Source organism: Rhinoderma darwinii, chromosome 2 (assembly GCF_050947455.1).
Source record: "Rhinoderma darwinii isolate aRhiDar2 chromosome 2, aRhiDar2.hap1, whole genome shotgun sequence".
Classification (NCBI taxonomy): Eukaryota; Metazoa; Chordata; class Amphibia; order Anura; family Rhinodermatidae; genus Rhinoderma; species Rhinoderma darwinii.
The window spans coordinates 234,384,623-234,407,466 of record NC_134688.1 but is presented as its reverse complement, the minus strand read 5'-3'; the positions used below and the strand labels follow the sequence as shown (position 1 = coordinate 234,407,466).

General features: G+C 39.0%; 1 protein-coding gene, 11 non-coding genes and 1 pseudogene across 17 annotated transcripts in view; all 13 read left to right on the top strand.

Moving 5' to 3' along the window:
• The window catches only part of TEX14 (testis expressed 14, intercellular bridge forming factor), a 532,366-nt gene that overhangs the window by 139,518 nt on the left and 370,004 nt on the right, over nucleotides 1-22,844 (top strand). The gene's annotated exons all lie outside the window — the stretch shown is intronic.
• Nucleotides 464-681, top strand: LOC142747655 (small nucleolar RNA U3). The gene has a single exon (XR_012881925.1). It is a non-coding gene; the product is annotated as a small nucleolar RNA U3 (small nucleolar RNA).
• LOC142747721 (small nucleolar RNA U3) lies at nucleotides 2,030-2,247 on the top strand. The gene has a single exon (XR_012881980.1). It is a non-coding gene; the product is annotated as a small nucleolar RNA U3 (small nucleolar RNA).
• On the top strand, nucleotides 3,595-3,812 carry LOC142747654 (small nucleolar RNA U3). The gene has a single exon (XR_012881924.1). It is a non-coding gene; the product is annotated as a small nucleolar RNA U3 (small nucleolar RNA).
• LOC142747662 (small nucleolar RNA U3) lies at nucleotides 5,154-5,371 on the top strand. The gene has a single exon (XR_012881930.1). It is a non-coding gene; the product is annotated as a small nucleolar RNA U3 (small nucleolar RNA).
• Nucleotides 6,713-6,930, top strand: LOC142747653 (small nucleolar RNA U3). The gene has a single exon (XR_012881923.1). It is a non-coding gene; the product is annotated as a small nucleolar RNA U3 (small nucleolar RNA).
• On the top strand, nucleotides 12,558-12,775 carry LOC142747652 (small nucleolar RNA U3). The gene has a single exon (XR_012881922.1). It is a non-coding gene; the product is annotated as a small nucleolar RNA U3 (small nucleolar RNA).
• Nucleotides 14,117-14,334, top strand: LOC142747661 (small nucleolar RNA U3). The gene has a single exon (XR_012881929.1). It is a non-coding gene; the product is annotated as a small nucleolar RNA U3 (small nucleolar RNA).
• On the top strand, nucleotides 15,676-15,893 carry LOC142747651 (small nucleolar RNA U3). The gene has a single exon (XR_012881920.1). It is a non-coding gene; the product is annotated as a small nucleolar RNA U3 (small nucleolar RNA).
• LOC142747783 (small nucleolar RNA U3) lies at nucleotides 17,241-17,437 on the top strand (annotated as a pseudogene).
• On the top strand, nucleotides 18,788-19,005 carry LOC142747755 (small nucleolar RNA U3). Its single transcript, XR_012882012.1, has one exon. It is a non-coding gene; the product is annotated as a small nucleolar RNA U3 (small nucleolar RNA).
• On the top strand, nucleotides 20,353-20,570 carry LOC142747688 (small nucleolar RNA U3). The gene has a single exon (XR_012881953.1). It is a non-coding gene; the product is annotated as a small nucleolar RNA U3 (small nucleolar RNA).
• Nucleotides 21,918-22,135, top strand: LOC142747714 (small nucleolar RNA U3). Its single transcript, XR_012881975.1, has one exon. It is a non-coding gene; the product is annotated as a small nucleolar RNA U3 (small nucleolar RNA).

The following is a 22,844-nucleotide window of genomic DNA, read 5'->3' as shown; positions in this document are numbered from 1 at the left end:
AAAGGTACTATCTTGAACACGAAAATTACTTTAGTGGGAGGAGGAGGAGGAGGAGGAGGAGGAGGGACGGAATACATGGCCGTCACTCGGGACACATTCCGGTGATGGCCGTGTATTACCCGGCCCCATAGACTTCTATGGGAGCCGGACGGCCAGGAGAATGGCCGAAAATAGGGCATGTCCCAGTTTTTTGACCACTGGATTTACCGGGCCGTCAAAAAAATCGGTTGTGTGAATAACCCCATTTGGGGTCTATTGTTTTTACTGCGGCCGTGTGACGCCCGTTTTGCGAACGGTCGTCACACGGCCGGGAAAAGCTGTCTAACACTGCAGTCACGGCTCTAACCATTTACAAGGTCTCAATGTTTACAGGAGTCTCTATGTCTCAGGTTGTGTGGATGTCTCTCTAATGTTACACATAGGGTCCTATCCCCCGGAGTGTCGTTCTAGCAAGTCAAGGGTTAAGACTGTACTTTCAGGGATCATTTCTATAGTGTGTAACTGCGGAAATGTGCTCTAAAGTGTCTAAATGCACCAACCACGAGGAAGAGCTGTAGTGATCTCTCCTGAGCGGGAAGTGAGCTCTCAGATCTGCTTCATTGTAGGTTCTGATTGCTGTTGATGACCGTTCTCCTTCTTTTTCACAGAGAGGGTGGAGGGGGAGATCTCAAACTGAGTGGTTGCTTCTCAATCTGTACAGAATAATAGTATGAGATGTAGATTTGCTTTTTATCTCTTGATTCATAGCAGTTTGTCATTCTCTACCATCAAAGAACAATTATCTTTCAAATTCAAGTAAATTGACGGCTTTTTCTTTGTACGAGAATTTTTAATTGTATTGCACTATATAATGTAATGGGAGATGGAAAAAGAATCTTTGTGGTGGTAAAGTTGGAAAAACTGTGATTCGTCAGTTTTTTTTGGCTTTCGTTATTACGGCGTTCACCGTGCAGTAAAAAATTACAACTTAACTTTATTCTGCGGGTTAATATGATTACGGCGATACCAGATTTATCAATTTTTTTTTAATGTTTTACTATTTTTACAAAGAAAATTACGTGCTTTGAGTCACAATATTATGAGAGCCCTAACGTTTTTATTTTTCTTTCGTTTGACTGGTGCGAGGGCTTATTTTTGTGTCACGAGTTTTTATTGTTACTATTTTTGGTACATGTGAGTTTTTGTTCACTTTTAATTACATCTTTTATTAGAGTTAATGTGGCCCAAAAACAGCGATTATGGCGTTTTGAAATTTCTTTATGGGGTTCACTGTGTGGGTTAAATAATGTTATATTGTAATAGTTTCGACTTTTACGGGCGTGGTGATATCAATTTTGTTTATTTATTTTGGTTTTTTTAAAATTTATTAAAGTTTTTTAAACTTTTACTTTTATTTTTTTTGAACACTACTAAAAACTTTATTTTCTTTAGTTTTTTTGTATAAACTCTTTTTATTTAAAGCAGTTGCAAAGAAATACATCAGCAATTACATAAATCGTAAAAAAGGCAGCATTTATGCCTGGCACATTAATACTTTATGACCCTTATGGCCGTTACATATTTCTTAAAGGTACTATCTTGAACACGAAAATTACTTTAGTGGGAGGAGGAGGAGGAGGAGGAGGAGGAGGGACGGAATACATGGCCGTCACTCGGGACACATTCCGGTGATGGCCGTGTATTACCCGGCCCCATAGACTTCTATGGGAGCCGGACGGCCAGGAGAATGGCCGAAAATAGGGCATGTCCCAGTTTTTTGACCACTGGATTTACCGGGCCGTCAAAAAAATCGGTTGTGTGAATAACCCCATTTGGGGTCTATTGTTTTTACTGCGGCCGTGTGACGCCCGTTTTGCGAACGGTCGTCACACGGCCGGGAAAAGCTGTCTAACACTGCAGTCACGGCTCTAACCATTTACAAGGTCTCAATGTTTACAGGAGTCTCTATGTCTCAGGTTGTGTGGATGTCTCTCTAATGTTACACATAGGGTCCTATCCCCCGGAGTGTCGTTCTAGCAAGTCAAGGGGTAAGACTGTACTTTCAGGGATCATTTCTATAGTGTGTAACTGCGGAAATGTGCTCTAAAGTGTCTAAATGCACCAACCACGAGGAAGAGCTGTAGTGATCTCTCCTGAGTGGGAAGTGAGCTCTCAGATCTGCTTCATTGTAGGTTCTGATTGCTGTTGATGACCGTTCTCCTTCTTTTTCACAGAGAGGGTGGAGGGGGAGATCTCAAACTGAGTGGTTGGTTCTTAATCTGTACAGAATAATAGTATGAGATGTAGATTTGCTTTTTATCTCTTGATTCATAGCAGTTTGTCATTCTCTACCATCAAAGAACAATTATCTTTCAAATTCAAGTAAATTGACGGCTTTTTCTTTGTACGAGAATTTTTAATTGTATTGCACTATATAATGTAATGGGAGATGGAAAAAGAATCTTTGTGGTGGTAAAGTTGGAAAAACTGTGATTCGTCAGTTTTTTTTGGCTTTCGTTATTACGGCGTTCACCGTGCAGTAAAAAATTACAACTTAACTTTATTCTGCGGGTTAATATGATTACGGCGATACCAGATTTATCAATTTTTTTTTAATGTTTTACTATTTTTACAAAGAAAATTACGTGCTTTGAGTCACAATATTATGAGAGCCCTAACGTTTTTATTTTTCTTTCGTTTGACTGGTGCGAGGGCTTATTTTTGTGTCACGAGTTTTTATTGGTACTATTTTTGGTACATGTGAGTTTTTGTTCACTTTTAATTACATCTTTTATTAGAGTTAATGTGGCCCAAAAACAGCGATTATGGCGTTTTGAAATTTCTTTATGGGGTTCACTGTGTGGGTTAAATAATGTTATATTGTAATAGTTTCGACTTTTACGGGCGTGGTGATATCAATTTTGTTTATTTATTTTGGTTTTTTTAAAATTTATTAAAGTTTTTTAAACTTTTACTTTTATTTTTTTGAACACTACTAAAAACTTTATTTTCTTTAGTTTTTTTGTATAAACTCTTTTTATTTAAAGCAGTTGCAAAGAAATACATCAGCAATTACATAAATCGTAAAAAAGGCAGCATTTATGCCTGGCACATTAATACTTTATGACCCCTATGGCCGTTACATATTTCTTAAAGGTACTATCTTGAACACGAAAATTACTTTAGTGGGAGGAGGAGGAGGAGGAGGAGGAGGAGGGACGGAATACATGGCCGTCACTCGGGACACATTCCGGTGATGGCCGTGTATTACCCGGCCCCATAGACTTCTATGGGAGCCGGACGGCCAGGAGAATGGCCGAAAATAGGGCATGTCCCAGTTTTTTGACCACTGGATTTACCGGGCCGTCAAAAAAATCGGTTGTGTGAATAACCCCATTTGGGGTCTATTGTTTTTACTGCGGCCGTGTGACGCCCGTTTTGCGAACGGTCGTCACACGGCCGGGAAAAGCTGTCTAACACTGCAGTCACGGCTCTAACCATTTACAAGGTCTCAATGTTTACAGGAGTCTCTATGTCTCAGGTTGTGTGGATGTCTCTCTAATGTTACACATAGGGTCCTATCCCCCGGAGTGTCGTTCTAGCAAGTCAAGGGTTAAGACTGTACTTTCAGGGATCATTTCTATAGTGTGTAACTGCGGAAATGTGCTCTAAAGTGTCTAAATGCACCAACCACGAGGAAGAGCTGTAGTGATCTCTCCTGAGCGGGAAGTGAGCTCTCAGATCTGCTTCATTGTAGGTTCTGATTGCTGTTGATGACCGTTCTCCTTCTTTTTCACAGAGAGGGTGGAGGGGGAGATCTCAAACTGAGTGGTTGCTTCTCAATCTGTACAGAATAATAGTATGAGATGTAGATTTGCTTTTTATCTCTTGATTCATAGCAGTTTGTCATTCTCTACCATCAAAGAACAATTATCTTTCAAATTCAAGTAAATTGACGGCTTTTTCTTTGTACGAGAATTTTTAATTGTATTGCACTATATAATGTAATGGGAGATGGAAAAAGAATCTTTGTGGTGGTAAAGTTGGAAAAACTGTGATTCGTCAGTTTTTTTTGGCTTTCGTTATTACGGCGTTCACCGTGCAGTAAAAAATTACAACTTAACTTTATTCTGCGGGTTAATATGATTACGGCGATACCAGATTTATCAATTTTTTTTTAATGTTTTACTATTTTTACAAAGAAAATTACGTGCTTTGAGTCACAATATTATGAGAGCCCTAACGTTTTTATTTTTCTTTCGTTTGACTGGTGCGAGGGCTTATTTTTGTGTCACGAGTTTTTATTGGTACTATTTTTGGTACATGTGAGTTTTTGTTCACTTTTAATTACATCTTTTATTAGAGTTAATGTGGCCCAAAAACAGCGATTATGGCGTTTTGAAATTTCTTTATGGGGTTCACTGTGTGGGTTAAATAATGTTATATTGTAATAGTTTCGACTTTTACGGGCGTGGTGATATCAATTTTGTTTATTTATTTTGGTTTTTTTAAAATTTATTAAAGTTTTTTAAACTTTTACTTTTATTTTTTTGAACACTACTAAAAACTTTATTTTCTTTAGTTTTTTTGTATAAACTCTTTTTATTTAAAGCAGTTGCAAAGAAATACATCAGCAATTACATAAATCGTAAAAAAGGCAGCATTTATGCCTGGCACATTAATACTTTATGACCCCTATGGCCGTTACATATTTCTTAAAGGTACTATCTTGAACACGAAAATTACTTTAGTGGGAGGAGGAGGAGGAGGAGGAGGGACGGAATACATGGCCGTCACTCGGGACACATTCCGGTGATGGCCGTGTATTACCCGGCCCCATAGACTTCTATGGGAGCCGGACGGCCAGGAGAATGGCCGAAAATAGGGCATGTCCCAGTTTTTTGACCACTGGATTTACCGGGCCGTCAAAAAAATCGGTTGTGTGAATAACCCCATTTGGGGTCTATTGTTTTTACTGCGGCCGTGTGACGCCCGTTTTGCGAACGGTCGTCACACGGCCGGGAAAAGCTGTCTAACACTGCAGTCACGGCTCTAACCATTTACAAGGTCTCAATGTTTACAGGAGTCTCTATGTCTCAGGTTGTGTGGATGTCTCTCTAATGTTACACATAGGGTCCTATCCCCCGGAGTGTCGTTCTAGCAAGTCAAGGGTTAAGACTGTACTTTCAGGGATCATTTCTATAGTGTGTAACTGCGGAAATGTGTTCTAAAGTGTCTAAATGCACCAACCACGAGGAAGAGCTGTAGTGATCTCTCCTGAGCGGGAAGTGAGCTCTCAGATCTGCTTCATTGTAGGTTCTGATTGCTGTTGATGACCGTTCTCCTTCTTTTTCACAGAGAGGGTGGAGGGGGAGATCTCAAACTGAGTGGTTGCTTCTCAATCTGTACAGAATAATAGTATGAGATGTAGATTTGCTTTTTATCTCTTGATTCATAGCAGTTTGTCATTCTCTACCATCAAAGAACAATTATCTTTCAAATTCAAGTAAATTGACGGCTTTTTCTTTGTACGAGAATTTTTAATTGTATTGCACTATATAATGTAATGGGAGATGGAAAAAGAATCTTTGTGGTGGTAAAGTTGGAAAAACTGTGATTCGTCAGTTTTTTTTGGCTTTCGTTATTACGGCGTTCACCGTGCAGTAAAAAATTACAACTTAACTTTATTCTGCGGGTTAATATGATTACGGCGATACCAGATTTATCAATTTTTTTTTAATGTTTTACTATTTTTACAAAGAAAATTACGTGCTTTGAGTCACAATATTATGAGAGCCCTAACGTTTTTATTTTTCTTTCGTTTGACTGGTGCGAGGGCTTATTTTTGTGTCACGAGTTTTTATTGGTACTATTTTTGGTACATGTGAGTTTTTGTTCACTTTTAATTACATCTTTTATTAGAGTTAATGTGGCCCAAAAACAGCGATTATGGCGTTTTGAAATTTCTTTATGGGGTTCACTGTGTGGGTTAAATAATGTTATATTGTAATAGTTTCGACTTTTACGGGCGTGGTGATATCAATTTTGTTTATTTATTTTGGTTTTTTTAAAATTTATTAAAGTTTTTTAAACTTTTACTTTTATTTTTTTGAACACTACTAAAAACTTTATTTTCTTTAGTTTTTTTGTATAAACTCTTTTTATTTAAAGCAGTTGCAAAGAAATACATCAGCAATTACATAAATCGTAAAAAAGGCAGCATTTATGCCTGGCACATTAATACTTTATGACCCCTATGGCCGTTACATATTTCTTAAAGGTACTATCTTGAACACGAAAATTACTTTAGTGGGAGGAGGAGGAGGAGGAGGAGGGACGGAATACATGGCCGTCACTCGGGACACATTCCGGTGATGGCCGTGTATTACCCGGCCCCATAGACTTCTATGGGAGCCGGACGGCCAGGAGAATGGCCGAAAATAGGGCATGTCCCAGTTTTTTGACCACTGGATTTACGGGGCCGTCAAAAAAATCGGTTGTGTGAATAACCCCATTTGGGGTCTATTGTTTTTACTGCGGCCGTGTGACGCCCGTTTTGCGAACGGTCGTCACACGGCCGGGAAAAGCTGTCTAACACTGCAGTCACGGCTCTAACCATTTACAAGGTCTCAATGTTTACAGGAGTCTCTATGTCTCAGGTTGTGTGGATGTCTCTCTAATGTTACACATAGGGTCCTATCCCCCGGAGTGTCGTTCTAGCAAGTCAAGGGTTAAGACTGTACTTTCAGGGATCATTTCTATAGTGTGTAACTGCGGAAATGTGCTCTAAAGTGTCTAAATGCACCAACCACGAGGAAGAGCTGTAGTGATCTCTCCTGAGCGGGAAGTGAGCTCTCAGATCTGCTTCATTGTAGGTTCTGATTGCTGTTGATGACCGTTCTCCTTCTTTTTCACAGAGAGGGTGGAGGGGGAGATCTCAAACTGAGTGGTTGCTTCTCAATCTGTACAGAATAATAGTATGAGATGTAGATTTGCTTTTTATCTCTTGATTCATAGCAGTTTGTCATTCTCTACCATCAAAGAACAATTATCTTTCAAATTCAAGTAAATTGACGGCTTTTTCTTTGTACGAGAATTTTTAATTGTATTGCACTATATAATGTAATGGGAGATGGAAAAAGAATCTTTGTGGTGGTAAAGTTGGAAAAACTGTGATTCGTCAGTTTTTTTTGGCTTTCGTTATTACGGCGTTCACCGTGCAGTAAAAAATTACAACTTAACTTTATTCTGCGGGTTAATATGATTACGGCGATACCAGATTTATCAATTTTTTTTTAATGTTTTACTATTTTTACAAAGAAAATTACGTGCTTTGAGTCACAATATTATGAGAGCCCTAACGTTTTTATTTTTCTTTCGTTTGACTGGTGCGAGGGCTTATTTTTGTGTCACGAGTTTTTATTGGTACTATTTTTGGTACATGTGAGTTTTTGTTCACTTTTAATTACATCTTTTATTAGAGTTAATGTGGCCCAAAAACAGCGATTATGGCGTTTTGAAATTTCTTTATGGGGTTCACTGTGTGGGTTAAATAATGTTATATTGTAATAGTTTCGACTTTTACGGGCGTGGTGATATCAATTTTGTTTATTTATTTTGGTTTTTTTAAAATTTATTAAAGTTTTTTAAACTTTTACTTTTATTTTTTTGAACACTACTAAAAACTTTATTTTCTTTAGTTTTTTTGTATAAACTCTTTTTATTTAAAGCATTTGCAAAGAAATACATCAGCAATTACATAAATCGTAAAAAAGGCAGCATTTATGCCTGGCACATTAATACTTTATGACCCCTATGGCCGTTACATATTTCTTAAAGGTACTATCTTGAACACGAAAATTACTTTAGTGGGAGGAGGAGGAGGAGGAGGAGGAGGAGGGACGGAATACATGGCCGTCACTCGGGACACATTCCGGTGATGGCCGTGTATTACCCGGCCCCATAGACTTCTATGGGAGCCGGACGGCCAGGAGAATGGCCGAAAATAGGGCATGTCCCAGTTTTTTGACCACTGGATTTACCGGGCCGTCAAAAAAATCGGTTGTGTGAATAACCCCATTTGGGGTCTATTGTTTTTACTGCGGCCGTGTGACGCCCGTTTTGCGAACGGTCGTCACACGGCCGGGAAAAGCTGTTAACTGGACACAGGTGGTATAAATTAGTCAGCAGACCTCATTTTGAGCTTGCTCTTTCTGAGCTTGGTGGTTTAAGTGGCTTGTGAACTAAGTGGAGTTCTAAAACCGGAGTTGAAAAGAGGAGTTGAAGCCCCAGTAAGTACTCTTCTTTTTCTTTGACAATTGTTCGCTGTTTTGGTGTAACTTGGATAATGGATAGCAAGATTGGAGGTTTTCTTCAGTGCACAGTTTGTCATATGTATACACGACTGGAGCCGGAGTTCCAGGGTGAATATCTCTGTGGCAGATGTGAGCATGTTGTTCACCTGGAAGCTCGTATTAGAGATCTGGAGGAGCAGAATGCAACACTGAGGAGGATAGACAATTTTGAGCGGAGCTTGCTGCTCACAGAGCATGCAGTTAGTGGGTTAGAACTGGAGGGTGAAGACATGGGTGAGCAGGATCAGGTAAGTAGCTGGGTTAATGTAGTTAGGGGCAGTAGAAAGGGGTCAAAGACAAGGAAGGCCGATCCGGTTTCTGGCATTCCAAGCAAAATTGCCAGGTTGGGTGATGATGCGAGGGTGTCAGTCTCAGAAAAGGCAGCCCTAGTGGATACTGATCTCCCTAACAGCCGGGAGAACAGCCCAGCTAGTAGTCGGCGGGATGGTAATGCAGGCAAGCCAAGACAATTGATAGTTGTAGGGGATTCTATAATCAGGAAGACGGATAGAATAATTTGTCGCCAAGACCGCCTCAACCGAATGGTTTGCTGTCTCCCTGGTGCCAGGGTTCGGCATGTGGTGGAACGGGTGGACAAATTGCTGGGAGGGGCTGGTGATGATCCAGCTGTCGTGGTCCATGTCGGTACCAACGACAGAATAAATGGTAGGTGGAGGAGCCTTAAGAATAATTTTAAAGAACTAGGCTACAAGCTGAAGGGAAGGACCTCCAAGGTTGTATTCTCAGGAATACTGCCTGTGCCATGCGCATCACAGGAAAGACAGCGGGAGCTTAGGGAGTTAAATGCATGGCTGAAGTCTTGGTGTAGAGGAGAAGGATTTGGGTTCCTAGAGCACTGGGCTGACTTTTCATTGGGGTACAAACTGTATTCTGCAGATGATTTGCACCTAAATGGAAGGGGGTCCTCTGTGCTGGGGGAGAGAATTCTAGCTGGGGTGGCGGAGTATTTAAACTAGGGCTGAGGAGGGAGGTCAATGTAGAAAAAAAAGGGGTAGCCAGGTTAGAGAGGGGTCAGACTATATTGGTGGGGGGAGAAACAGAATGTGGGGAGAGGACTAGACAACAAGATAAGGAGATCCTTTCGTTACAAAACATCAGTGTAAATAAAAAGGACCGATTAATGTCAAATCACATTTCTGATAATAAAAGTGAAAAACTGACAGGCAAGTTAAAGTGTATGTTCACAAATGCCAGAAGTCTAGCAAGCAAAATGGGGGAGCTGGAGGCCTTGATACTGGAAGAAAATATAGATATAGTTGGTGTTGCTGAAACATGGCTGGACTCTTCACATGACTGGGCTGTAAATCTACAGGGTTTTACACTTTTTCGTAAAGACAGGACAAATAGGAAAGGTGGTGGTGTATGTCTGTATGTGAGAAGTGATATGAAGGCGAGTGTGAAAGAGACAATAGTGGGTCAAGACTGTGAGGAGGTTGAAACCTTGTGGGTGGAACTAGAAAGGGAGGTAAACACTGAAAAAATTACTTTTGGTGTAATCTATAGACCCCCCAATATAACTGAGGAGATGGAAGGTCAGATATATAAACAGATGGAGCGGGCTGCACAGGCGGGTACTGTAGTGATAATGGGAGATTTTAATTTCCGGGATATTAATTGGTGTCATGGTTCGGCTTCAACTGCAAAGGGGAGACATTTCCTCAACCTATTGCAGGAAAATTTTATGGGCCAGTTTGTGGAAGACCCGACTAGAGGTGAAGCTCTGTTGGATCTGGTCATTTCTAATAATGCAGATCTTGTTGGGAATGTCAATGTTCGTGAAAACCTCGGTAACAGTGATCATAATATAGTTACATTTTACCTATACTGTAAAAAACAAACGCAGGCTGGGAGGGCAAAAACATTTAATTTTAAGAAAGTCAATTTCCCCAGGATGAGGGCGGCAATTCAGGATATAGACTGGGAAGAACTAATGTCAAATAATGGAACAAATGATAAATGGGAGATTTTCGAATCTACTTTGAGTTATTATAGTGCAAAATTTATTCCTACAGGTAATAAGTATAAACGACTCAAATTAAACCCCACATGGCTTACACCTTCTGTGAAAGGGGCAATACATGACAAAAAAAGGGCATTTAAAAAATACAAATCTGAGGGTACAGCTGTAGCCTTTGTAAAATATAAAGAGCTTAATAAAATCTGTAAAAATGTAATAAAATTAGCAAAAATACAAAATGAAAGGCAGGTGGCCAAGGATAGTAAAACAAATCCTAAAAAATTCTTCAAGCATATAAATGCAAAAAAGCCAAGGTCTGAACATGTAGGACCCCTAGATAATGGTAATGGGGAGTTGATCACAGGGGATCAAGAGAAGGCAGAGTTACTAAATGGGTTCTTTAGCTCTGTATATACAACAGAAGAAAGAGCAGCTGATGTAGCCGGTGCCAGTTCTGTTAATATATCAGTTGATATACTGAATTGGATGAATGTAGAGATGGTCCAAGCTAAATTAAATAAAATAAATGTGCACAAGGCTCCGGGACCAGATGGGTTACACCCTAGAATTCTTAAAGAGCTTAGTTCAGTTATTTCTGTCCCCCTTTTCATAATATTCAGAGAATCTCTAGTGACTGGTATAGTGCCAAGGGACTGGCGCAGGGCAAATGTGGTGCCTATTTTCAAAAAGGGCTCTAGGTCTTCCCCGGGTAATTATAGACCAGTAAGCTTAACATCCATCGTGGGGAAAATGTTTGAGGGGCTATTGAGGGACTATATACAGGATTATGTGACAATAAATAGCATTATAAGTGACAGCCAGCACGGTTTTACTAAGGACAGAAGTTGTCAAACTAACCTAATCTGTTTTTATGAAGAGGTGAGCAGAAGTCTAGACAGAGGGGCCGCTGTGGATTTAGTGTTTTTGGACTTTGCAAAGGCATTTGACACTGTCCCCCATAGACGCCTAATGGGTAAATTAAGGACTATAGGTTTAGAAAATATAGTTTGTAATTGGATTGAGAATTGGCTCAAGGACCGTATCCAGAGAGTTGTGGTCAATGATTCCTACTCTGAATGGTCACCGGTTATAAGTGGTGTACCCCAGGGTTCAGTGCTGGGACCACTATTATTCAACTTATTTATTAATGATATAGAGGAAGGGATTAATAGCACTATTTCTATTTTTGCAGATGACACCAAGCTATGTAATATAGTTCAGACTATGGAAGATGTTCATGAATTACAGGCAGATTTAAACAAACTAAGTGTTTGGGCGTCCACTTGGCAAATGAAGTTTAATGTAGATAAATGTAAAGTTATGCATCTTGGTACCAACAACCTGCATGCATCATATGTCCTAGGGGGCGCTACACTGGCGGATTCACTTGTTGAGAAGGATCTGGGTGTACTTGTAAATCATAAACTCAATAACAGCATGCAGTGTCAATCAGCTGCTTCAAAGGCCAGCAGGATATTGTCGTGTATTAAAAGAGGCATGGACTCGCGGGACAGGGATGTAATAATGCCACTTTACAAAGCATTAGTGAGGCCTCATCTAGAATATGCAGTTCAGTTCTGGGCACCAGTTCATAGAAAGGATGCCCTGGAGTTGGAAAAAATACAAAGAAGAGCAACGAAGCTAATAAGGGGCATGGAGAATTTAAGTTATGAGGAAAGATTGAAAGAATTAAACCTATTTAGCCTTGAAAAAAGACGACTAAGGGGGGACATGATTAACTTATATAAATATATTAATGGCACATACAAAAAATATGGTGAAATCCTGTTCCTTGTAAAACCCCCTCAAAAAACAAGGGGGCACTCCCTCCGTCTGGAGAAAAAAAGGTTCAAGCTGCAGAGGCGACAAGGCTTCTTTACAGTGAGAACTGTGAATTTATGGAATAGCCTACCGCAGGAGCTGGTCACAGCAGGGACAGTAGATGGCTTTAAAAAAGGGTTAGATAATTTCCTAGAACAAAAAAATATTTGCTCCTATGTGTAGAAATTTTTCCGTTCCCTTTTCCCTTCCCTTGGTTGAACTTGATGGACATGTGTCTTTTTTCAGCCGTACTAACTATGTAACTATGTAACTATGTAACTATGTAACACTGCAGTCACGGCTCTAACCATTTACAAGGTCTCAATGTTTACAGGAGTCTCTATGTCTCAGGTTGTGTGGATGTCTCTCTAATGTTACACATAGGGTCCTATCCCCCGGAGTGTCGTTCTAGCAAGTCAAGGGTTAAGACTGTACTTTCAGGGATCATTTCTATAGTGTGTAACTGCGGAAATGTGCTCTAAAGTGTCTAAATGCACCAACCACGAGGAAGAGCTGTAGTGATCTCTCCTGAGCGGGAAGTGAGCTCTCAGATCTGCTTCATTGTAGGTTCTGATTGCTGTTGATGACCGTTCTCCTTCTTTTTCACAGAGAGGGTGGAGGGGGAGATCTCAAACTGAGTGGTTGCTTCTCAATCTGTACAGAATAATAGTATGAGATGTAGATTTGTTTTTTATCTCTTGATTCATAGCAGTTTGTCATTCTCTACCATCAAAGAACAATTATCTTTCAAATTCAAGTAAATTGACGGCTTTTTCTTTGTACGAGAATTTTTAATTGTATTGCACTATATAATGTAATGGGAGATGGAAAAAGAATCTTTGTGGTGGTAAAGTTGGAAAAACTGTGATTCGTCAGTTTTTTTTGGCTTTCGTTATTACGGCGTTCACCGTGCAGTAAAAAATTACAACTTAACTTTATTCTGCGGGTTAATATGATTACGGCGATACCAGATTTATCAATTTTTTTTTAATGTTTTACTATTTTTACAAAGAAAATTACGTGCTTTGAGTCACAATATTATGAGAGCCCTAACGTTTTTATTTTTCTTTCGTTTGACTGGTGCGAGGGCTTATTTTTGTGTCACGAGTTTTTATTGGTACTATTTTTGGTACATGTGAGTTTTTGTTCACTTTTAATTACATCTTTTATTAGAGTTAATGTGGCCCAAAAACAGCGATTATGGCGTTTTGAAATTTCTTTATGGGGTTCACTGTGTGGGTTAAATAATGTTATATTGTAATAGTTTCGACTTTTACGGGCGTGGTGATATCAATTTTGTTTATTTATTTTGGTTTTTTTAAAATTTATTAAAGTTTTTTAAACTTTTACTTTTATTTTTTTGAACACTACTAAAAACTTTATTTTCTTTAGTTTTTTTGTATAAACTCTTTTTATTTAAAGCAGTTGCAAAGAAATACATCAGCAATTACATAAATCGTAAAAAAGGCAGCATTTATGCCTGGCACATTAATACTTTATGACCCCTATGGCCGTTACATATTTCTTAAAGGTACTATCTTGAACACGAAAATTACTTTAGTGGGAGGAGGAGGAGGAGGAGGAGGGACGGAATACATGGCCGTCACTCGGGACACATTCCGGTGATGGCCGTGTATTACCCGGCCCCATAGACTTCTATGGGAGCCGGACGGCCAGGAGAATGGCCGAAAATAGGGCATGTCCCAGTTTTTTGACCACTGGATTTACCGGGCCGTCAAAAAAATCGGTTGTGTGAATAACCCCATTTGGGGTCTATTGTTTTTACTGCGGCCGTGTGACGCCCGTTTTGCGAACGGTCGTCACACGGCCGGGAAAAGCTGTCTAACACTGCAGTCACGGCTCTAACCATTTACAAGGTCTCAATGTTTACAGGAGTCTCTATGTCTCAGGTTGTGTGGATGTCTCTCTAATGTTACACATAGGGTCCTATCCCCCGGAGTGTCGTTCTAGCAAGTCAAGGGTTAAGACTGTACTTTCAGGGATCATTTCTATAGTGTGTAACTGCGGAAATGTGTTCTAAAGTGTCTAAATGCACCAACCACGAGGAAGAGCTGTAGTGATCTCTCCTGAGCGGGAAGTGAGCTCTCAGATCTGCTTCATTGTAGGTTCTGATTGCTGTTGATGACCGTTCTCCTTCTTTTTCACAGAGAGGGTGGAGGGGGAGATCTCAAACTGAGTGGTTGCTTCTCAATCTGTACAGAATAATAGTATGAGATGTAGATTTGCTTTTTATCTCTTGATTCATAGCAGTTTGTCATTCTCTACCATCAAAGAACAATTATCTTTCAAATTCAAGTAAATTGACGGCTTTTTCTTTGTACGAGAATTTTTAATTGTATTGCACTATATAATGTAATGGGAGATGGAAAAAGAATCTTTGTGGTGGTAAAGTTGGAAAAACTGTGATTCGTCAGTTTTTTTTGGCTTTCGTTATTACGGCGTTCACCGTGCAGTAAAAAATTACAACTTAACTTTATTCTGCGGGTTAATATGATTACGGCGATACCAGATTTATCAATTTTTTTTTAATGTTTTACTATTTTTACAAAGAAAATTACGTGCTTTGAGTCACAATATTATGAGAGCCCTAACGTTTTTATTTTTCTTTCGTTTGACTGGTGCGAGGGCTTATTTTTGTGTCACGAGTTTTTATTGGTACTATTTTTGGTACATGTGAGTTTTTGTTCACTTTTAATTACATCTTTTATTAGAGTTAATGTGGCCCAAAAACAGCGATTATGGCGTTTTGAAATTTCTTTATGGGGTTCACTGTGTGGGTTAAATAATGTTATATTGTAATAGTTTCGACTTTTACGGGCGTGGTGATATCAATTTTGTTTATTTATTTTGGTTTTTTTAAAATTTATTAAAGTTTTTTAAACTTTTACTTTTATTTTTTTGAACACTACTAAAAACTTTATTTTCTTTAGTTTTTTTGTATAAACTCTTTTTATTTAAAGCAGTTGCAAAGAAATACATCAGCAATTACATAAATCGTAAAAAAGGCAGCATTTATGCCTGGCACATTAATACTTTATGACCCCTATGGCCGTTACATATTTCTTAAAGGTACTATCTTGAACACGAAAATTACTTTAGTGGGAGGAGGAGGAGGAGGAGGAGGGACGGAATACATGGCCGTCACTCGGGACACATTCCGGTGATGGCCGTGTATTACCCGGCCCCATAGACTTCTATGGGAGCCGGACGGCCAGGAGAATGGCCGAAAATAGGGCATGTCCCAGTTTTTTGACCACTGGATTTACGGGGCCGTCAAAAAAATCGGTTGTGTGAATAACCCCATTTGGGGTCTATTGTTTTTACTGCGGCCGTGTGACGCCCGTTTTGCGAACGGTCGTCACACGGCCGGGAAAAGCTGTCTAACACTGCAGTCACGGCTCTAACCATTTACAAGGTCTCAATGTTTACAGGAGTCTCTATGTCTCAGGTTGTGTGGATGTCTCTCTAATGTTACACATAGGGTCCTATCCCCCGGAGTGTCGTTCTAGCAAGTCAAGGGTTAAGACTGTACTTTCAGGGATCATTTCTATAGTGTGTAACTGCGGAAATGTGCTCTAAAGTGTCTAAATGCACCAACCACGAGGAAGAGCTGTAGTGATCTCTCCTGAGCGGGAAGTGAGCTCTCAGATCTGCTTCATTGTAGGTTCTGATTGCTGTTGATGACCGTTCTCCTTCTTTTTCACAGAGAGGGTGGAGGGGGAGATCTCAAACTGAGTGGTTGCTTCTCAATCTGTACAGAATAATAGTATGAGATGTAGATTTGCTTTTTATCTCTTGATTCATAGCAGTTTGTCATTCTCTACCATCAAAGAACAATTATCTTTCAAATTCAAGTAAATTGACGGCTTTTTCTTTGTACGAGAATTTTTAATTGTATTGCACTATATAATGTAATGGGAGATGGAAAAAGAATCTTTGTGGTGGTAAAGTTGGAAAAACTGTGATTCGTCAGTTTTTTTTGGCTTTCGTTATTACGGCGTTCACCGTGCAGTAAAAAATTACAACTTAACTTTATTCTGCGGGTTAATATGATTACGGCGATACCAGATTTATCAATTTTTTTTTAATGTTTTACTATTTTTACAAAGAAAATTACGTGCTTTGAGTCACAATATTATGAGAGCCCTAACGTTTTTATTTTTCTTTCGTTTGACTGGTGCGAGGGCTTATTTTTGTGTCACGAGTTTTTATTGGTACTATTTTTGGTACATGTGAGTTTTTGTTCACTTTTAATTACATCTTTTATTAGAGTTAATGTGGCCCAAAAACAGCGATTATGGCGTTTTGAAATTTCTTTATGGGGTTCACTGTGTGGGTTAAATAATGTTATATTGTAATAGTTTCGACTTTTACGGGCGTGGTGATATCAATTTTGTTTATTTATTTTGGTTTTTTTAAAATTTATTAAAGTTTTTTAAACTTTTACTTTTATTTTTTTGAACACTACTAAAAACTTTATTTTCTTTAGTTTTTTTGTATAAACTCTTTTTATTTAAAGCATTTGCAAAGAAATACATCAGCAATTACATAAATCGTAAAAAAGGCAGCATTTATGCCTGGCACATTAATACTTTATGACCCCTATGGCCGTTACATATTTCTTAAAGGTACTATCTTGAACACGAAAATTACTTTAGTGGGAGGAGGAGGAGGAGGAGGAGGAGGAGGGACGGAATACATGGCCGTCACTCGGGACACATTCCGGTGATGGCCGTGTATTACCCGGCCCCATAGACTTCTATGGGAGCCGGACGGCCAGGAGAATGGCCGAAAATAGGGCATGTCCCAGTTTTTTGACCACTGGATTTACCGGGCCGTCAAAAAAATCGGTTGTGTGAATAACCCCATTTGGGGTCTATTGTTTTTACTGCGGCCGTGTGACGCCCGTTTTGCGAACGGTCGTCACACGGCCGGGAAAAGCTGTCTAACACTGCAGTCACGGCTCTAACCATTTACAAGGTCTCAATGTTTACAGGAGTCTCTATGTCTCAGGTTGTGTGGATGTCTCTCTAATGTTACACATAGGGTCCTATCCCCCGGAGTGTCGTTCTAGCAAGTCAAGGGTTAAGACTGTACTTTCAGGGATCATTTCTATAGTGTGTAACTGCGGAAATGTGCTCTAAAGTGTCTAAATGCACCAACCACGAGGAAGAGCTGTAGTGAGCTCTCAGATCTGCTTCATTGTAGGTTCTGATTGCTGTTGATGACCGTTCTCCTTCTTTTTCACAGAGAGGGTGGAGGGGGAGATCTCAAACTGAGTGGTTGCTTCTCAATCTGTACAGAATAATAGTATGAGATGTAGATTTGCTTTTTATCTCTTGATTCATAGCAGTTTGTCATTCTCTACCATCAAAGAACAATTATCTTTCAAATTCAAGTAAATTGACGGCTTTTTCTTTGTACGAGAATTTTTAATTGTATTGCACTATATAATGTAATGGGAGATGGAAAAAGAATCTTTGTGGTGGTAAAGTTGGAAAAACTGTAATTCGTCAGTTTTTTTTGGCTTTCGTTATTACGGCGTTCACCGTGCAGTAAAAAATTACAACTTAACTTTATTCTGCGGGTTAATATGATTACGGCGATACCAGATTTATCAATTTTTTTTTAATGTTTTACTATTTTTACAAAGAAAATTACGTGCTTTGAGTCACAATATTATGAGAGCCCTAACGTTTTTATTTTTCTTTCGTTTGACTGGTGCGAGGGCTTATTTTTGTGTCACGAGTTTTTATTGGTACTATTTTTGGTACATGTGAGTTTTTGTTCACTTTTAATTACATCTTTTATTAGAGTTAATGTGGCCCAAAAACAGCGATTATGGCGTTTTGAAATTTCTTTATGGGGTTCACTGTGTGGGTTAAATAATGTTATATTGTAATAGTTTCGACTTTTACCGGCGTGGTGATATCAATTTTGTTTATTTATTTTGGTTTTTTTAAAATTTATTAAAGTTTTTTAAACTTTTACTTTTATTTTTTTGAACACTACTAAAAACTTTATTTTCTTTAGTTTTTTTGTATAAACTCTTTTTATTTAAAGCAGTTGCAAAGAAATACATCAGCAATTACATAAATCGTAAAAAAGGCAGCATTTATGCCTGGCACATTAATACTTTATGACCCCTATGGCCGTTACATATTTCTTAAAGGTACTATCTTGAACACGAAAATTACTTTAGTGGGAGGAGGAGGAGGAGGAGGAGGAGGAGGAGGGACGGAATACATGGCCGTCACTCGGGACACATTCCGGTGATGGCCGTGTATTACCCGGCCCCATAGACTTCTATGGGAGCCGGACGGCCAGGAGAATGGCCGAAAATAGGGCATGTCCCAGTTTTTTGACCACTGGATTTACGGGGCCGTCAAAAAAATCGGTTGTGTGAATAACCCCATTTGGGGTCTATTGTTTTTACTGCGGCCGTGTGACGCCCGTTTTGCGAACGGTCGTCACACGGCCGGGAAAAGCTGTCTAACACTGCAGTCACGGCTCTAACCATTTACAAGGTCTCAATGTTTACAGGAGTCTCTATGTCTCAGGTTGTGTGGATGTCTCTCTAATGTTACACATAGGGTCCTATCCCCCGGAGTGTCGTTCTAGCAAGTCAAGGGTTAAGACTGTACTTTCAGGGATTATTTCTATAGTGTTCAACTGCGGAAATGTGCTCTAAAGTGTCTAAATGCACCAACCACGAGGAAGAGCTGTAGTGATCTCTCCTGAGCGGGAAGTGAGCTCTCAGATCTGCTTCATTGTAGGTTCTGATTGCTGTTGATGACCGTTCTCCTTCTTTTTCACAGAGAGGGTGGAGGGGGAGATCTCAAACTGAGTGGTTGCTTCTCAATCTGTACAGAATAATAGTATGAGATGTAGATTTGCTTTTTATCTCTTGATTCATAGCAGTTTGTCATTCTCTACCATCAAAGAACAATTATCTTTCAAATTCAAGTAAATTGACGGCTTTTTCTTTGTACGAGAATTTTTAATTGTATTGCACTATATAATGTAATGGGAGATGGAAAAAGAATCTTTGTGGTGGTAAAGTTGGAAAAACTGTGATTCGTCAGTTTTTTTTGGCTTTCGTTATTACGGCGTTCACCGTGCAGTAAAAAATTACAACTTAACTTTATTCTGCGGGTTAATATGATTACGGCGATACCAGATTTATCAATTTTTTTTTAATGTTTTACTATTTTTACAAAGAAAATTACGTGCTTTGAGTCACAATATTATGAGAGCCCTAACGTTTTTATTTTTCTTTCGTTTGACTGGTGCGAGGGCTTATTTTTGTGTCACGAGTTTTTATTGGTACTATTTTTGGTACATGTGAGTTTTTGTTCACTTTTAATTACATCTTTTATTAGAGTTAATGTGGCCCAAAAACAGCGATTATGGCGTTTTGAAATTTCTTCATGGGGTTCACTGTGTGGGTTAAATAATGTTATATTGTAATAGTTTCGACTTTTACGGGCATGGTGATATCAATTTTGTTTATTTATTTTGGTTTTTTTAAAATTTATTAAAGTTTTTTAAACTTTTACTTTTATTTTTTTGAACACTTCTAAAAACTTTATTTTCTTTAGTTTTTTTGTATAAACTCTTTTTATTTAAAGCAGTTGCAAAGAAATACATCAGCAATTACATAAATCGTAAAAAAGGCAGCATTTATGCCTGGCACATTAATACTTTATGACCCCTATGGCCGTTACATATTTCTTAAAGGTACTATCTTGAACACGAAAATTACTTTAGTGGGAGGAGGAGGAGGAGGAGGAGGAGGAGGGACGGAATACATGGCCGTCACTCGGGACACATTCCGGTGATGGCCGTGTATTACCCGGCCCCATAGACTTCTATGGGAGCCGGACGGCCAGGAGAATGGCCGAAAATAGGGCATGTCCCAGTTTTTTGACCACTGGATTTACCGGGCCGTCAAAAAAATCGGTTGTGTGAATAACCCCATTTGGGGTCTATTGTTTTTACTGCGGCCGTGTGACGCCCGTTTTGCGAACGGTCGTCACACGGCCGGGAAAAGCTGTCTAACACTGCAGTCACGGCTCTAACCATTTACAAGGTCTCAATGTTTACAGGAGTCTCTATGTCTCAGGTTGTGTGGATGTCTCTCTAATGTTACACATAGGGTCCTATCCCCCGGAGTGTCGTTCTAGCAAGTCAAGGGTTAAGACTGTACTTTCAGGGATCATTTCTATAGTGTGCAACTGCGGAAATGTGCTCTAAAGTGTCTAAATGCACCAACCACGAGGAAGAGCTGTAGTGATCTCTCCTGAGCGGGAAGTGAGCTCTCAGATCTGCTTCATTGTAGGTTCTGATTGCTGTTGATGACCGTTCTCCTTCTTTTTCACAGAGAGGGTGGAGGGGGAGATCTCAAACTGAGTGGTTGCTTCTCAATCTGTACAGAATAATAGTATGAGATGTAGATTTGCTTTTTATCTCTTGATTCATAGCAGTTTGTCATTCTCTACCATCAAAGAACAATTATCTTTCAAATTCAAGTAAATTGACGGCTTTTTCTTTGTACGAGAATTTTTAATTGTATTGCACTATATAATGTAATGGGAGATGGAAAAAGAATCTTTGTGGTGGTAAAGTTGGAAAAACTGTGATTCGTCAGTTTTTTTTGGCTTTCGTTATTACGGCGTTCACCGTGCAGTAAAAAATTACAACTTAACTTTATTCTGCGGGTTAATATGATTACGGCGATACCAGATTTATCAATTTTTTTTTAATGTTTTACTATTTTTACAAAGAAAATTACGTGCTTTGAGTCACAATATTATGAGAGCCCTAACGTTTTTATTTTTCTTTCGTTTGACTGGTGCGAGGGCTTATTTTTGTGTCACGAGTTTTTATTGGTACTATTTTTGGTACATGTGAGTTTTTGTTCACTTTTAATTACATCTTTTATTAGAGTTAATGTGGCCCAAAAACAGCGATTATGGCGTTTTGAAATTTCTTTATGGGGTTCACTGTGTGGGTTAAATAATGTTATATTGTAATAGTTTCGACTTTTACGGGCGTGGTGATATCAATTTTGTTTATTTATTTTGGTTTTTTTAAAATTTATTAAAGTTTTTTAAACTTTTACTTTTATTTTTTTGAACACTACTAAAAACTTTATTTTCTTTAGTTTTTTTGTATAAACTCTTTTTATTTAAAGCAGTTGCAAAGAAATACATCAGCAATTACATAAATCGTAAAAAAGGCAGCATTTATGCCTGGCACATTAATACTTTATGACCCCTATGGCCGTTACATATTTCTTAAAGGTACTATCTTGAACACGAAAATTACTTTAGTGGGAGGAGGAGGAGGAGGAGGAGGAGGAGGGACGGAATACATGGCCGTCACTCGGGACACATTCCGGTGATGGCCGTGTATTACCCGGCCCCATAGACTTCTATGGGAGCCGGACGGCCAGGAGAATGGCCGAAAATAGGGCATGTCCCAGTTTTTTGACCACTGGATTTACGGGGCCGTCAAAAAAATCGGTTGTGTGAATAACCCCATTTGGGGTCTATTGTTTTTACTGCGGCCGTGTGACGCCCGTTTTGCGAACGGTCGTCACACGGCCGGGAAAAGCTGTCTAACACTGCAGTCACGGCTCTAACCATTTACAAGGTCTCAATGTTTACAGGAGTCTCTATGTCTCAGGTTGTGTGGATGTCTCTCTAATGTTACACATAGGGTCCTATCCCCCGGAGTGTCGTTCTAGCAAGTCAAGGGTTAAGACTGTACTTTCAGGGATCATTTCTATAGTGTTCAACTGCGGAAATGTGCTCTAAAGTGTCTAAATGCACCAACCACGAGGAAGAGCTGTAGTGATCTCTCCTGAGCGGGAAGTGAGCTCTCAGATCTGCTTCATTGTAGGTTCTGATTGCTGTTGATGACCGTTCTCCTTCTTTTTCACAGAGAGGGTGGAGGGGGAGATCTCAAACTGAGTGGTTGCTTCTCAATCTGTACAGAATAATAGTATGAGATGTAGATTTGCTTTTTATCTCTTGATTCATAGCAGTTTGTCATTCTCTACCATCAAAGAACAATTATCTTTCAAATTCAAGTAAATTGACGGCTTTTTCTTTGTACGAGAATTTTTAATTGTATTGCACTATATAATGTAATGGGAGATGGAAAAAGAATCTTTGTGGTGGTAAAGTTGGAAAAACTGTGATTCGTCAGTTTTTTTTGGCTTTCGTTATTACGGCGTTCACCGTGCAGTAAAAAATTACAACTTAACTTTATTCTGCGGGTTAATATGATTACGGCGATACCAGATTTATCAATTTTTTTTAAATGTTTTACTATTTTTACAAAGAAAATTACGTGCTTTGAGTCACAATATTATGAGAGCCCTAACGTTTTTATTTTTCTTTCGTTTGACTGGTGCGAGGGCTTATTTTTGTGTCACGAGTTTTTATTGGTACTATTTTTGGTACATGTGAGTTTTTGTTCACTTTTAATTACATCTTTTATTAGAGTTAATGTGGCCCAAAAACAGCGATTATGGCGTTTTGAAATTTCTTTATGGGGTTCACTGTGTGGGTTAAATAATGTTATATTGTAATAGTTTCGACTTTTACGGGCGTGGTGATATCAATTTTGTTTATTTATTTTGTTTTTTTTAAAATTTATTAAAGTTTTTTAAACTTTTACTT